Source organism: Nicotiana attenuata, chromosome 5 (genome assembly GCF_001879085.1).
Source record: "Nicotiana attenuata strain UT chromosome 5, NIATTr2, whole genome shotgun sequence".
Taxonomy (NCBI): domain Eukaryota; kingdom Viridiplantae; phylum Streptophyta; class Magnoliopsida; order Solanales; family Solanaceae; genus Nicotiana; species Nicotiana attenuata.
In genome coordinates this window covers 14,465,302-14,480,168 of record NC_031993.1, presented here as the reverse complement: position 1 = coordinate 14,480,168, position 14,867 = coordinate 14,465,302, and positions in this window count along the sequence as shown.

Genomic DNA, 14,867 nt, shown 5'->3' with positions numbered 1-14,867 from the left:
GGACAGCTTGTCATAATTCTGTATATGTTCATAAAGTGAGGCTTAGAGATTGGCTAAAAGATGGAGGAAAAAGGGAAGACGAGTCGCTAGGCACTCATACAATGACACAGTCGTACATACTGCATGCCATAAGGTAGCAAATGTTACGATGTTGGAAAAATTCCGACCACAGGTCGTGGTATGAGAAAGAAGCCTAAAGGTGGGAATACCCTGGCCTTTGGATTTATTTACAGAACAGTTTCCTAGATGTCAAGGACAATATTAAGGAATTCTTAAGAGCTACAGGTTATGAGACTGATAAGCGCATTAATCAACATTCGAGGACGAATGTTCCAAAGGGGGGAATGATGTTACACCCCGTGTTTTCGTATGTAAGAGTACGTCATAAGTCAATTAATGTGAGCTCAGAAAGGGAATCATCTTTTAAAAGTTTACAAAGTTAGTTCATCATGTTAATGTGGAGGTTACAAATATTTAAGATCATTAGTACCAAGTAGCAAGAGGGTTTGAAGGCTTAGAAGCTAAACGAATTGAAGAAAATAAGTTTCGTCGAAAGTCGACAAGTTGGAATATTTTACCATGTACTTTTGGGGTGATACTAGGGTTATTAACATTATAAGGAGATTATATTATGAGTTATTTTAGTCGTACGATAGTTGGTGTTATGTTTTGAAGTCAAGCGAGTTGTGGAACAAAAGTTAGAAAAGGTCATCACAAGTTCCATTTATAAATATGCTGAAAATTACGTCAAATGTAACTGAGTTTCTCTCCCAATATACATGGAATTAGGGGATGATATACCTATCAAATTGAAGATCTATGAGTCTAGTTTCTAACGCATTAAACCGTTCGTCGATACGATATTGGAGTAGAGAGATATTTGCATTTTTGTGAGACAGCGCAGACTGGTAGGTGACAAGTAGGTGCATCACCTACTTGCCAAAATGAGAGGACTTAATTAAAAGCCCCAAAGTCGGCCAAGAGGGGTCTTTTAAGGGAATACAAACTGAGTTATTTCACCTGTATTTCAGACCAAGAAAACCTAATTGAACCCCTGCAACTCCTCCCCCAAAATCCCACACAAACCCTAGGGTATTCCGGGTGTTACGACGCGATTCTAGTGCTGAAAAGTCCGGACAGCATGCTAGTTTCTCTTTCTCCTTCTTGTATCCGTGTTGAGGAACTTATTTTTGATGAAAAAGGACCAGGTTTCGTGGGTGATACTCAGTACAAGGTAAGTTTATGCTTCTCCTTCCATTATCTATGCGTTTGCGAGTTGTAACTCGATCGTAAAGAATAGACCTAGCTAGTTTCGGAAGAATGGTATGTTGTTTGATCTTGTGCAATGGTTGGCTGGTTGTGAACTTATTTTTAAGTTAAATTCATGGCTGGTTTATTGTATAAGAGGTGTAATGATGTACTTTTGGTTGTATTTCTCAATTTGAAAGAAAAGACAAGTCGAAACGTGTTTAAGTAAACCGAAAAATTATGTTTGAGTTGATGAACTTGTGGGACTGTTTTTGGGCTGTTTCGTGTTGGTATTGGGTTGTCTCTTTTACTACTGTTTTGATGGAGTTGAAAGGAGGAAGGGTGTGGAGAAACACCACATAATGGCAAGGTTGTTTGTTGGTCGTTCATCGTAACATTTTCGGATTGTTTGACACTATTATGGTTGTCGTGTTGTGTATGAAGCAATAGGGGTATGTTGGGCTGTTTGTGATTGTTTTGACTAGTGTGAAGTCATATATATAGGGGAGGTGCTGTCCATTTCATTGTAAAATAGATTGTGGTCGATACATAATAGTTACGACGCTTAAACGATAACGAGAGTGTCATTTCTCTTATTGTAGACTAAGGAGCCGTGAAATTGCATAGCTTGAGGTTGGGAAGAATATACAAGGTATGTTAAGGCTCTTCCTTCATTCTTTTGGCATGATCTATAGTGAAACGAACGTAAACGATACGCTATTTCATAATGAATCTACTCCTAGCAAATAAGGTTGTCCATGTTGTTCTTTCCTTACAAAGTTATTCCAAGAAAGTATGTATGATCCTTGAGTCCTAGTGAAGTTCATATTGATGGTATGATGTCCATAATGTTAATCGATGGTGCAATGACCTTATGTTACTCCAAAAGGTTTAGAACGTGACTCCATGAGTCCAGCATGCATTATATATGTATCTATTTTACTCTACCGAGCCGCGCTATAGTCGGCCGGGTATGGCACCTATTGTGCAACCACCGATCAGTTGGGTTTACCGAGCTCCACGTGGCCGGGTACGTTTTTACCGAGTCCTCTTTGAGGCCGGGTATGATATGATAATGATGATGCCCACAGAGGCGTATGTTTTTAAAAGTTTATGTATATATATGTATTATGCATTTCATGTCAGTAGCCCCCAGAGGCACTCAGATGTTACAACCAGCATTTCATGTCAGTAGCCCCCAGAGGCACTTAGATGTTACAGGTTGTATCTCCTCTATCTCTCTTTACATTACTGTTCTTATTTATGCTTTCCTGCCTTACATACTCGGTACTTTATTCGTACTGACGTCCCTTTTTCTTGGGGATGCTCATGTCCGCAGGTCCCGATAGACAGGTTGACATCCTCCTAATAGGCTATCAGCTCAGCGAAGGTGTTGGTGTACTCCACTTGCTCCGGAGTTGCCTATTTGGTCAGTATGCTTTGGATATGTATTGATTGGTATAGCGGGGCCCTGTCCCGACCTTTATGATTTTATGTACTCTTAGAGGCTTGTAGACAGATGTCAGGTGTATGGATACTTGTATGGCCTTGTCGGCCTATGTTTTGAGTTTACAAATGGTCATGTCGGCCTTATAGGCCCGTATGTCACATGTATAAGTTTGTATATCATGTTGGGTCATCATACGTTAAGTATTCCCTTATGTTTTATTCTTGTTATCTCATAAAGGGTTTTCTAGCTCATTTACCCATGATAGTATGATAAGAAAGATATGTTACGTTGGTACTCGGTTGAGTAAGGCACCGGGTGCCCGTCGCGGCCCTTCGGTTTGGGTCGTGACAGCATCTTTCTGTAAAACCCCCCCTTTTGTACTCTGAATCACCAACCATATTCGCACGACCGATCTCTTTGCTGTATAACCAATAGAATCCTTCGCAGAAGCTTCGCCAACTATGCGACAGCCGATCTGCTCGCTGGAGATAACCCACCTGAGTCCGAGCTCACTCTCTAGCTGTACAAGACCATTCACCCCTTGTGGACATCAGTTAAATGTGCGGCAACATCCTTCCAATTCAAAGTTATGTTGTATCCTTCTTCATTTCAAGCAGCTCCTTTCCGTTATATCCATTTTCCTGCCACGTAATAGCCCATACTTCAAATTAAGTCCGTAGACCCAGCTGCTGAATCCACATACTGCTCTGCCACTCTCCCAGTTTGGGCAGACTCACTTCTTTAAGAAACCACTCGACCTCCATTCTTACACCTGGCTTTCTGGAAGTTTAACCACCGCATGACACTTCCCACACGTCCTTCCTCATCCTTTGCTGCTCTAATGCCTTAGCTCGAAATCTAACTCGGTAGCATTTGAACCAATAGACCGCTACTCACTTTTAAACCTTTTCGAAGATCATCTTTCTCGAGCCGTCAGTATTAGAAATACACATTCAATCCTGAAACACTGCACCCCACGATCTCTAACAGCTGCTTCCCTAATACCACCTTACAATATCCTTCTCTAAGGCGAATTGTAGAAGATCATAACACCGGCGAACTTAGTACATTCAACAAGGACAATGACACCTCATCACAGATGAGAATTCAACCACACTTGCAAATACCAAGTCTCGTTACTCCATCACCCCAAACCTGGACATTCATAGGCCAATTGCTTTTCCTCTGCCGAAAATGAAATATCAGATCTCTGAATCGTGCATTGAGTAGACTTCCTTTCAAATCATTCACCGCCCCAACACATAGGCAAGTATCCCGCCATCAAGTCAATACTAGGTGACAACCGTTCATAAGCGTCATGGCAACTTGTGCCTAGCCTCAGAGCTCTCAGAAATACAGCTGCTGAGTTGAAATGACAGAAAAATCCTTCCGCAAGGCGACGACAATAGCCCAACCAACTATACCGGGAGAAACATCCCGTACCACATCTGTAGTGCCATTACAATTCTTCAATTCTCGATTTATAACAAGCGGTTCGCGTCGCGTAAGACTGAGTAGGAAGGAAACAAGGGCATGCGCCTCAAGAAACCAAGTCGCACGATGAGGAATCAAGAAGGGAAGTACTTCTAACAGCCCTATAGCCTCCCGAAGATAAGTACAGACGTCTCCGTACCGATCCGCGAGACTCTACTAGACTTGCTCATGACTCATGAGACCTAAGGGAGCCTTGTGCTCTGATATCATGTTGTCACGACCCAAAATCCACTAAGGGTCATGATGGCGCCGGACACTGTTGTCAGGCAAGCCAACCAAATACTTAACTAAATTCTCGTTTTAATAATTTTGAAAGCTATGATCTTTCCTTAATTTCTGCTAGTAGTAGATTGTCATTCCAAGGTAAATAAAAGAATGTTTGGATATAATATAAGATACCCAATAATCATCCCAGATGCCGGTGTCACAAGTGCATGAGCATCTACTAAGAATGAAATAAAATACAGTAACTGTCCAGAATACAAGGTGGACAGAAATTAAATAAAGTAATCTGAAAGAGATTGTTGGCTGCCGGTCGCCTCAGGAAGTGCAGCTCACCTAAGTCTTCGTATCAACCATGCTGCTACGCCCACTAGGCCACAAGGGATGCATGTGCCTGTGCAACAAAAATGCACAGCAAGTGTAGTATGAGTACGAAAACAACGTGTACTCAGTAAGTATCCCGCCTTATCTCGAAGAAGTAGAGACGAGATGGCGACTTCGACACTTACTAATGGTCCAATAATGGTAAATCAATAATACAACCAATTGAAGATTTATATAGGCATGACTGTAATTCAATAAAGTGAAGCAAGTGAACAATTCTTTCTTTCGTGGGAAAATTCCCAAATCCTTCTCCTTATTTATTATTTATACATTTATTCTCAATCCGTGAAGAATAATATCTCTTCAACAAATTTCAAGGCAAGCAATACAAGCATGCGCAAATCATGCCGAGGACGTACGGCCCGATCCAATAATATTTAAATTATGCACTGCCAGAGGGTCGAATGGCGCGAACCATAGATGCATCTATTACCCGCTCGCGAAACATACATGCGACGCGGTCAAATATAAATAAACACAACAATCAGTCAATCAAGAATGCGTCAGAGAACAATTATCCAAGGAAAACCAATTCTCTTTTAATAATTCAAGAAAATGAAGTTTAATCTTTTTAGAAATTCATTTACTAATTCGATGTGATTTAAGCAATTCAAACTGTCAATAAGATTACAAATATTCCAAGTATAGCATGTTTTTGGGTCCTAGACTACCCGGACTTAAACATATAGTAGCTACGCACGGACTTTCGTCACCTTGTGCGTACGTAGCCCCCACAAATAGGAGCACAAATCCAATTAATTCACCTATGGGGACAATTCCCTCTTACAAGGTTAGAAAGGAGACTCACCTCGCTCCGAAGTTCCATAATCGGCATTCCACACCCTTCTGAAGACTCAAATTGATGCACAACGCTCCAAAACTGGCCAATAATTATTTAAATCCATTAATATACTATCGATTACTCATAATGATCCAATTTATAACAATTCATAACCCCGATAGAAAAGTTGACAAAATTGCCCTCGAGCCCACGTGCTCGGGTTCCGAAATTTTTCGAAGATAAAGTTTACCCATGAACTCACGAACTCAAATATATGATTTTCTCTTAATTCCATGCCCAAAATCGTGGTAAAAATCCAAAATATAAATTTCTAGGTCTCCTACCAAAAACCCACAATTTCTACCAAATTTTCATGCTCAAATCCGTATATAATCCAAGTATTAACTCAAGACTAGTAGAATCCACTTACCTCATGCTTGGTGGTGAAAATGGCACCTCAAAGTTGCTCCAAAATCGGCTCCAATGGAAGAAATGGGGTTGGAATGAACCCAACCCCCTATTTAAAAGAACTCACTGCCTCCAGCATTTCCGCACCTGCGGTCACTTGACCGCTTCTGCGGTTCCGCAGGTGCGGTTCCAATACCGCTTCTGCGGTCCTCCTCCAGCTGCCCCAGCCCGCTTCTGCGCCGCACCGACCGCATCTGCAATCCCGCAGGTGCGGAAATTCCTTCGCACCTGCGGCCTCTGACTCCTTCACTTCTAACCGCTTCTGCGGTTCCGTTCCTCGCTTCTGCGGGGCCGCTTCTGCGGTGAACCCTCCGCAGAAGCGGTTACACCAGCAACCAGACTCCCTTCAGCTCATCCTTCAAGTCCCAATCTATCCGTTAACCACCCGGAATCCACCTGAGGTCCCCGGGACCCCAACCAATCATACCAACCAGTCCCAAAACACATTAAGGACTTGCTCGAGGCCTCAAATCATATCAAACAACGCTAAAATTATGAATCGACCTCCAATCCAAGCTTAATGAACTTTAGAATTTCAAACTTCTTCATTCGATGCCGAAACCTATCAGATCACGTCCGATTGACCTCAAATTTTTCACACAAGTCATATTTGACATTACGGACCTACTCCAACTTTCGGAATCAAAATCCGACCCCGATATCAAAAAGTCCACTCCCGGTCAAACTTCTCAAAAACCTTCAAATTACTATATTTAGCCAAATGACTCCAAAACGACCTACAGACCTCCGAATTCACTTCCGATCGCGCTCCCAATACCAAAATCACCATACGGAGCTATTCCCAAATTTTGCACACAAGTCATATTTGACATTACGGACCTACTCCAACTTCCGAAATCGGAATCCGACCCCGATATCAAAAAGTCCACTCCCGGTCAAACTTCTCAAAAACCTTCAAATTACTATCTTTAGCCAAATGACTCCAAAATGACGTACAGACCTCCAAATTCACTTCCGATCGCGCTCCCAATACTAATATCACCATACGGAGCTATTCCCAGACTCGGAATCCCAAACGGACATTTATAACACTGAAATGCACTTCAACCCAATTTATGAAATTTCTTCCAAAATGCTAACTTCCACAATAGGCGCCAAAACGCTTCCGAGTCACCCAAAACCCGATTCGGGCATACGCCCAAGTCCGAAACCATCATACGAACCTACTGGAACCTTCAAATCCCGATTCCAAGGTCGTTTCTCTGAAATCCAATCTTAGTCAATTCTTTCAACTTAAAGCTTCCGAAATGAGAATTCTCTCTCCAAATCGACTTCGATCTTCCCGGAATTCAATCCTGGCCATGCGTACAAGTCATAATACCTGAAATGAAGCTGCTCATGGCCTCAAACTGCTGAACGGCGTGCTAGAGCTTAAAACGACCGGTCGGGTCGTTACAGATTAATTAATGTTTTATTATTTAATCAAACTTAATAAATCTAGAATATAATTAATTTAATTAGAAAATAAGGATAAAAAATAGAGTAAAACTCAAAAAAAGGAGATATGTAACGACCCGATCGGTCATTTTGCTTTTTAGAACCCCGTTCCTCTAATTAAGACTCCCCTTATGTGCTTTTACTGTTTTATGACTTGCAGGGATGGTTAGTTCGGGATTTGGAAAAGTTCGGGTTGAAATCAGAATATTTGGTTCCTTAAGTTGGCCTTAAAAGGCTAAGTTTGACTTCGGTCAATGTTTTGAGTAAACGACCTCAAAATCGTGATTTGATGGTTCCAATAGGTTCATATGATGATTTTGGACTTAGGCGTATGTTCGGATCGGGTTTTGGATGACTCGAGAGCGTTTCAGCGCCTAATAGTTAAAGTTGGTTCCTTGAAGGTTTTTGAAGTTCTTTAAATTTGGTTTGGAGTAGGTTATGGTGATATCGAGGTCCAAATGGGATTCCTAGACCGGGAATAGTTCTGTAATGTCATTTAATACTTGCACACAAAATTTTGCGTCATTCCGAGTTGATTTGATAGGAATCGGACACGCTGAAGTACTTTTAGAAGTTTTGAGTTTCATGAGTTAATCCATGCGTTTTGGCATCTGATTCGTGATTTTAGATGTTATTTCGGTGTTTCGATCACGCGAGCAAGTTTGTATGATATTTTTTGACTTGTGTGGACGTTTGGTGTGGAGCCCCGAGGGCTCGGGTGAGTTTCGGACATGTTCGGAAAGCTGGAAGGACTTCAGTTTTTTCTGGTTTTTGGGCTGGAGTTGGTGGCAAATGCGAAGTTTTGATCGCATTTGCGAGCTCGTATTTGCAAAGTGCCATTCGCATTTGCGAAGTTGGGAAGGCTTTAAGGGTTTCGCATTTGCGATGGATTCTTGTAGTGCTTGCCGCTTTTGCGAACTGTCCCTCTTCGCATTTGCAAAGTTTTTTGTCGCATTTGCGACCATGGCAGAGATGGACAGCCTTCGCATTTGCGAACAAGGTGTCGCACTGCGACCTGTGCAGCAGCTTTTAATGCGGGATTTAGCTTTATTTCCCCCATTTCCCACATGGTCTTGGACGATTTTGAGAGTATTTTTTAGAGGGGTTCCATCAACGTCAAGAGGTAAGTGATCCCTATCGATTCTTTAGCTAAATACACGAATCATAAGTAGATCTAACATGAAAAATGGTGGGATTTATGGGATTTTTGAGGAAAATCTAGGGTTTTGATAAAAATGAGATTTAACCACGAAAATGATTATGGAATAGGGGTGAAAATCATATATTTGAATTTATGAGGTTATGGGCAACAACTTTTTTTGAAAAATTTCTGGAATCCGGGCACATGGGCCTAGGGGTAAAATTTTGGGAATTCTTCATTTGGGGTTGGTAATCTCTTTAATAGTTGGAATATGAACTTTTGAACATGTATTGACTTATTATTAAACCACTTGACTAGTTTTGGATTGTTCGGCACCGAATTGAGGGTTTGAGCACAATCTTGGACCGGAAAGTAGGCTTTGAGACGAGTTAAGCCTCTTTTCTAACTTTGTAAGAGGAAATTAACCCCATAGGTGAACTAATATAATATGTGCTCCTATTTTTTGGGGGCTATGTACGCACGAGGTGACGAGAGTCTGATGTAGCTACTAATTATGCTATTTTCCGGGTAGTCTAGGACCCATATCATGGCATACTTGCAATGTTTGCACCCTACTTGTTAACTTAATTGCTTAAGTCATATTAAAAATTGATAAAAGAATTGTAAAAAGCTAATTTACACTTACTTGATGTTGTGAATGGGACACTTGACTGTTATTGAGTATTTTTATTTTTTTAAAGTATTTTCTATTTGTGGAGTGGGCCGAATGCCTCGGTAGCAGATACATGCATTTATGGTTCGTTCCGTTCGACCCTCGGCTGTGAACAGTTTAATATTTTTATGTTGGATCGGGTTGTACGACCTCGGTATAATTTGCGCATGATAAATCTTTGGAACCATTTATAACTGATATTGCTTCATTGGCTTGAGATATAAATTGTCAAAATGATGAAAATAAATTCAGGCCTTAATACTTGTGAAAGGATTATTTACTATTTCTTGTATTGAGTTTTCAGTATTATTCATGTAATCCATACTTAGTTATAATTTTGACATATTATTATTAGCCCATAGTAAGTGTCAAAGTCGACCCCTCGTCGCTACTTCTTCGAGGTTAGACTACTCACGCTACACTTCTGCACTTAAATGTGCAGGATCTGAGGCAGGTGCATCTGGGTATCAGTCTGGCGCACACACTTGATTACCACTTCGAGACCTCACGGTGAGCTATCTTCCGAGCCGTTCTGCAGCAGCCGGAGTCTTTCTTTTGCTTATATTTTTCTATCTATTTCACTTCAGACAGTAGACTAGTACTTTTTTTGTATATTCTACTAGAATGCCCATACACTTGTGACACCAGGTCTTGGCACACACTAGTAGACTTGTGATTTTGGTTTTATCCTACGGTTATGATTGCACTCAGTTGCTTTCGTGTTATTTATTTTAATTCTATTATTTCTTAAATCTTTTAAATCAAGGAAAGTTTAATTACTTGGAAAATCTTTTAAAAAGAGGAATCACGTGGTTAGTTCACAGTTGGCTTGCCTTCCGGCGGCGTTGGGCGCCATCACAGCCTATAATAGAATTGGGTCGTGACAAGAAAAAAGATAAATATGAATGAAGGTCATAGAGAAGTGTCACATCACCTTGTCTATGTCTAGCTTTATATTATATATGGATCGTTGGACCAGCTACGTCTCTTCTTCATTTATTCTATCACTACACAAATGTAAAACACGCACTACCATACAATATCAGCACTTATGCCATTGTTTATCTAATTCAATCTCGTGTCGTTGACCCTCAACTCCTAGTCAATTTAGCACTTTTCCGTTACTTCTTGATTCTTTGATCCATTTTTCTTGTTATTCAATTTCCAAACTTCATCATCAATTTCCTTATTTAGTCAACAGCTCACGTGATCTGCTATGACCAAATTCGTTTTCATCCCTGCTTCACTTAGTCAATTTCATGTTATTTGTTTCCCTGACTCCTCAATTTAATTCATGCACATGAATCCAGTAGGTGCCACTTTGTAAATGATTATTTTTTAGTTGTTCTTGATGACTTTATTTTCTCCAAGTACATCTCGTAAACCCCGGTCCAATTAAATTGCATTTTTAAACTCGAATTAATTCTAAAAATTCACAAGGCTTTACAATGATACTGATTGAGTAGACGTGGACGTGAGGCTTTATTAAATATAAGTCTCAATGATGAAAAATAACATATCACTATTGGTGCAGGATCACAAGGGATAAAACAAAGGAATCAAGAAGTCTTATCATTCAAGTATGGAAGAAGTAAAAGAATTAGGGAAACGATCTATCAACAATAGCAAGTACAGATGGAGAATGATGGAAACTCTAGAAGCAAAGGAAAGGAAAAAGTATCAATGATTAGAGACAAAAAAGGAAGAAGCAACGGAGATTTGTAAGAAGAATCAATCAATGATTTGATAGATGATTGACGCAAAATATTATGGGAAGGTCACAAAACAAAGGAAAACGAGATTACGAAGCTCTGCACTGGAGATCGTTAAAGGCCGGAATCAAGGGATCCATTATTGATTACTCAAGTAACGGAAAGATCTGCCTAGCGGAAGAAAAGCCTATCAAGACCACAAGTCAAGGAAGATCAATGGATATTTCACCTTATTCTTGGAAAGAATCAATGTGATTCCTTTCAAAGATCAACTCCCTTGGGTTTGTAATCTCTCAAGATTCACGTCAATCAAGAGTCAAGAAGGCCTCACGAAGTATATATACATTTGTTTCAGGCTTGAAGCAGACATACTATGAACGAACCACTATCACTCTTTTTGTTCTACTCCGAACAAGCATTGTAGTTCTCTTTAGATCTATTGTGTAATTAGTGAGAGAAGAAAAAGAGATAAACACCGGTGAGGTATTGTATCAAGAAGAAAGAAGTGACATAGTGACTAAGTTGTTGGTGTAAAGCTACATCAACCATCTTGTAATCGAGAAACTTCAAATACTGAAAGAGAGCACCCTTGCAACCCAAGGGAACTAGACGTAAGATTCACATTGAATCTGAACCAGTATAAAAATCTCGGTGTCTTTCATTCCTGCACTTTATTTCTGTCTTATTTTTATTCCGTTCTTATCTCTAGTCGACTAATTGGCAAACTAGTCAACTACTTAGAATACAAAGAAGAAAAATCGATAGTTCACCCCCTCTTGTACGTTCAATTGATATCAGATCAGGTCTCACACTTTTTATCTTTTTCTTAACAGCTAGTGACGAAAGATCAAGTCAAACCAAATAACAATTGGAGCACTCTTTCAATAAGGACATCGCAAGTAAGGCCACCATAGTTCAATGGATAATATTTCTCTCACTGAAAAGTACGCATGGAAATTTATGCAAAATTCTATGACGTCAAAGTATGGCGTGTTATGAACAAAGGAAACTATCCACTGCCAGTAGCAGCTCAACCACCCGTGGATCCTGAAGATATAGACAAATACACGGACGAGCAAATGGCTGTTGTTCAAGTTAATGCAAGGCTCGAAACTTGCTCTATAACTCTATAAGTGGAGAAGAATACGAGAAGATTTCAAGTTGTGATACTGCCGAGGAAATGTGGGACAAGCTGGAAGTTACTTATAAAGGAACCAACAAGGTGAATGAAACTCGGATAAACATGTTGGTTCATGAGAACTCTTCCAGATAAAAGAAGGAGAATCCATTGAGGAAATGTTTGCAAGATTTAGAAAAATCATTAGCGTTATAAAAGCTTTGGTAAGCCCTACTCAAGTGGTGATCAAGTTCGAAAAATCCTGAAGAGTTTGCTTACCGCATGACAAATAAAATCAGTTGCACTCGAGTCCCAAGATCTAAACAAGCTTTCATATGATGAATTACGAGGAGATCTTGTAGCATTTGAGAAAACCCATCTCAAGAAAATAAATTAGGAAGTAAAGAAGAAAACAGTTACTTTCAAAACTACAACTAAAGGACCAGAAGATGATGTTGATGGCGATGCAGAAGCTCTTGAAGAAGAAATTACCATGGTATTAAAACACATGAACGGATTGATGAGAAGATATAGAAATACAGAAAGGGAAGGATGGCATCCAGACGAACCAGGCAATATAATGAACAAGACAAAAATGATGGGAATTGCTTTGAATGCGGAAGGTATGGCCATGTTCAAGCTGAATGCCCTGCACTTAAAAGAAAAATCTCCAGAGGATCTAACAAAAACAAATCTTTCAGAAGCTTGAGTTAGGGGTGGGCGTTCAGTACTTCGGTACGGTTTTTAAAAATTACAGTTCGGTATTTCAATTGTGCGTACTAAATACCGTACCAAAATAGTTCGCTACAGTTCGGTATTTCTTATTTGATTCGGTATAATTTCGGTACGGTTTCGGTAGACAACCAAACTAACTGATCTGATTTTTGGCAAAGCTGATTAGAAGGTAATTCTGGATTTTTATATACTAGAATTTACCTAGCTATACTAAAATAGAAACCTATTTACTACCTTTATTTAGGTTCCTTATTAATTACTTTATATACCTATATTTAATAGTTTTATACAAAACCATAAAAAGGAGGAAATAAAACATACCTTAAATATTCGGTATCAATTACACATAATCCCCTATATTTAAGATACTCTTCCTTTTTCCAAGGAAAATTATATCTGTCTTTGTACTTACCCAAAATCATTACCGTACGAAACCCACCGAACCCCAAAATCATCACACCTATTTGTACTTACCCACAGTAAGAAACCCATTGATATCCAAAATCTTTCTAACCCAAAATTCCCACTTACTCACTCCTCTTCCACTGTTATCCCCCCAAAATTGCAGATTCTTTCCTCTTCCAAAGCTGTTGATATACGATTTCTCTCTTTAATCGTCCAAAATCTCATTCTTATTTATACAATACAGAAGAAATTTGAAGATTTGCTCTACAATCAAGTTGTGGGTAAGCTTAACTCTACATTAAAGTTGGTTTTAGGTTGAATTTCATAATGAAAGTCGAGGAAGATGAAGTTTCGAAATTGTATTACGATTGTATGATAAAGGTATCATAATTGTATTTGCGTTGTATTTGATACATCAATACATAAGAAAATTCTGATACAATACTAATACTATTAAAATACAGTTATGTATTATAATATAAGTTTAGAGTCGGTTCTAGGTGGATGTTTTAAATTGAAACTTGAAAAGGATGAAGATCAAAGTTGTATCATAATTTAGAATTGTATCACAATTTGTACCTAAACAATACATGATACAAGTATAATACGGTATTGTATCAGTTTAAGTTTAGAGTCGATTTTAAGTTGTATCATAATTATATCAGAATTGTGTAAGAATTCTTTCAGGATTATATTAAATTTGTATTTGAATTATGAGCAGTTGTGAGATCATGACAAATTTCACGGTTTGTATCACAAATATATGATAATTATATATTAATTTTATTAGTATTGTATCAGGTATTATTTTGGATATTAATATACCATCTACAAGTTATATACAATTGTGATACAAGTATGATACAATTACGTTTCACGTATTGATGTATCTGATACAATTTAAATACAATTATGATACATTTATCATACAATTCCTGAATATTTCTTCATTTTCAGTGTTGCCGGTCTCCCAGCAAAAAAACGATGCAATTGATGATTTAATAATATAAAATTGTCGGCAATGGTGGGAAGAGAGAAGATGCAGATTCTGGTAGTAGATTAAGGAATTTTGTTGTAAAAAAAAAAAAGAAGGAGAGAGAAGAGGAGAGGGGAAAAAAAGGAAAGGATATAATTGAATCCCTTAATTGAAGGCACTGATAATGGGGTGGGAGCCTTTTAAGGAGCAATCTACACAATTTGTAAGAAAACCTTGATACTTATTAAAAACTACAAACATAAGAAACATTGGTAAATAAGTTTCTAATATAGTTTAACTAGGTAAAAGTCCCCTTCTTTCAAGTGCAACCTAGTACTAGGGGTGGCAATTTGAGCCCATACCCATCCAACCCGCCCAACCCGCCTAGAGATTAATGGGTTGTGCTACAAACATATTAGCTCATGGGTCAATTTGAGCTAAACCCAAGTTAACCCATTATTTTTTATAACTCATTCTAACCCATTAAGCAGCCCAAATACAACCCATGAAACTCACCCAAAACAAAGGGATCTCAACCCAATTTATCTAGAAATTTACTTAGTTGCCCCACTTTTTTTTTTTTCATTTTTCTGCACCAACCAC